Raw genomic sequence first — 3,051 nt, forward strand, 5'->3', positions numbered from 1 at the left:
TTGAGTAAACCCCTAGGATATCATAACATATTAAATTTTCACAGTATTGGTCTAAAGATATACGAAATTATTAAAATTTTTATTTATAACCATCTAGGATATACTAAAATTCTAGTTTATATTTTCAAATATTAAATATTTTATTATAGGAATTGTGATATAATATCTCAATTTTATTTTGTATACTTACATAATCAAGTTTATTTTATATAATTACACAATCATTTTTATTTTGTATAATGTCTCAATTTTATTATAGGGATTTTTATATAATATTTCAATTTTAAAATTGTTTTTAACGGTCGTATTTTAAGATGAATCTAACAAACATGAATAGAGATTTGTCCAAATTCTTTCATTTAACCTTAAAGGATAAACAACAAAACACGAATAATTAAAAACATAATATCATATTTTTTTCATATCAATAATAAATAAAAATAACAAGTTTCATTTACAGTTGTTTTGTCAAATACTATCAAATTTTAATGTTATTAATTACCAAGAACATCAACTACATGAATATTATAATTATTAAGTGGTGCATTCGGTGGAATATATGCATTAAGTCGAACATTATACAATATTTCTCATCTAGTAAAACATTCTAATATGTTGTCACTTCAAACTGGCAAAACTATAAGCATTGGGTGTGATTCTTGTAAATCAACTTTCACGTAATGGCCATTTATAGTGAAATATAGGGTAAGTTAGAGGATGATTATACACATTCATCGGCAGCCTCACTAAGCTTGTATATTGGCATTCCAACCTGGGGTATTCCATCCTAATGATGACTAGACCAGAGGTTGACTAGGTCTGGGGTATTCCAACCCGATGGTCGATTGGACCCGACATGCATGATTGTATGTTTTATCGTATGGGATATTTTGGGAGAAACTCACTAAACTCCGTGCTTTCCCAGTTGCTTATTGTTACAAGTATCATCAATTTTCTCAGGAAGATGAAGGCGTGAATGTACACATTCATCAGCAGCAATGAAGACTTCGCGTTTTAAATATTACTCTAAAATTATTATAAATGTATTTGGAATAAACCTTTTCTCAATATTTGTTTTCTAATTTGGAGGATTTCCTTAAATAAAAATGAAAATTTTTTGTTGTGAAAATGGGACGTGACAACGAAGCTTAGCGTGTTCCCCAAGATACCACATACAGCACAACATATATATATACAATTATGGGTTATCAGCAACCTTGAGGACTATTAACAGTCCCAATGAGCTAACAACACGCCCGATGGGTTATCAGCAACCCTGTTAGCTATCAGGCATCAGCAGGCCCAGTCACATATAAATAGCATAACATAACCATAATAGCTAGACCATGTTGGTTATCATAAGTACAGCTATCCTAACACCCAGGTAAGAGTAAGTAGGTAAGAGTAAGTGAGGAGACTCACCAGATACTACGACACGAAAATCTAGCACCTGAACTTTCGGATCTACACTCCGCCTAGATAACAAAATAATTAACTCTAATTAATAATTAAGGTCCAAAAACTCACTTGCAAATCCAAATCCCACGGCTAATCCTTCTAAGGGTAAAAGGACCATTTTACCCTTCACATGGTCTAAAAACCCTAAATATTGACCAAAGGTCAAAGCCAACGAAAGCCAACGCTCAACGAGTACGCTGAGTGTACCAATCTTTACGCAGGGTGTACAACAGGGCCAACTTTCATCAGGGAAGTATTAAGCTACGTTGTGCGTAGCCAATAGTAAGCCCGACGTACTCCGTTTGCCTCTATTTCCACTAAGTTAGTGTCTTAATCCATTAAGACAACCAACCCAACCACATATCTGACCAATGTACGATGTCTTAATCCATAAAGTTGTTGGCTTTAAGCCTTTTCACCATGTTTTGAAAACCGGACCGGACCGGCCGGTTCAACCGGGAACCGGTCGCGGATCCGGTTCTTTAATGCTAAAAAACCGGTATTCATGTGAACCAGTAAAAACCGGTCCGGTTGAACCGGTAAAACCGGTCAAAACCGGAAATTTTAAAAAATATTTATTTTTTTCGTTTTTTGTATTTTTTTTATTTAATTAAATATAATTATGCATCATCCGGTTTTTCTGGTTTTCGAGACCGGTCTGACCGGTTGGACCACCTGAACCATCGAACCGGTAAGACGATCGGTTCAGTCTCCTATCCGGTTTTCAAAACCTTGCCTTTTCATGGTTAGGGAGCACTCAATATAAAAATCTTCAGCTTCTAATGCACTCTAAGCTACTTTATTCATGCATGAACCAAAAGGAATGATCAAGGAACCATTTTTGTGAATCCACAAGTCCCATAATACATGAAAGAACAGCTATAAACCCCTGGAGTACCCCAAACTCATAAAGGTCTAATCTTTGGGGACAATACTATTAAAAATTCGAACATGGAGATCTAATGAAATGCTTTCCAAGATACAAACTTTATACATGAAAATGATGCATAGGGAGGGAAGTTTTCTGGATCTACAAGCTTGCTAACACCCACTCCTTTTTCTCTAGTTTCCTTCTTTAACTAAAAGCACCAAAAACACCTAAATGAACTTGCAAGGCTCACACAATCACCCAAACTTAGGATTAGGGTTTAGGGAAGGTTTGGAGGATGATAAGGGTAACCAAAAGAGGACTTAATGTTCTTTATATAAGGAGCAACCCATGGAATTAGGGTTTGGAGTCTGGGCTAGTACGCCAGGCGTACCACACATATGCCCAACGTACTAGCTGGCTATTCGCGATCATGCATTCTGCATGAGTACACTGCACTTACTCATAAGTACGCGCTGCGTACGACCTAATCCGCAAGTCTAAGCACAGTTTTGGAAGGCTAAGCACAGTTGTTCATCGGCCGGAGAAATCTCTTTGTTATACTTGCTATAGATTAAGGTCTTCTCATTGGCATCATATTCATTACCAAAGATTTTGTCATCTGCTGAAAAACTGAAAACCTTGTTGATAAAGATTTTAATTCTGGCGAACAACCTTCAGATCCTTGTTATGGATTTATCCTTAAAAAATAAAGGTAGAGGAGA

The sequence above is a fragment of the Lactuca serriola genome, chromosome 5, assembly GCF_051521515.1.
Source record: "Lactuca serriola cultivar US96UC23 chromosome 5, Lser_US96UC23_V15, whole genome shotgun sequence".
Classification (NCBI taxonomy): Eukaryota; Viridiplantae; Streptophyta; class Magnoliopsida; order Asterales; family Asteraceae; genus Lactuca; species Lactuca serriola.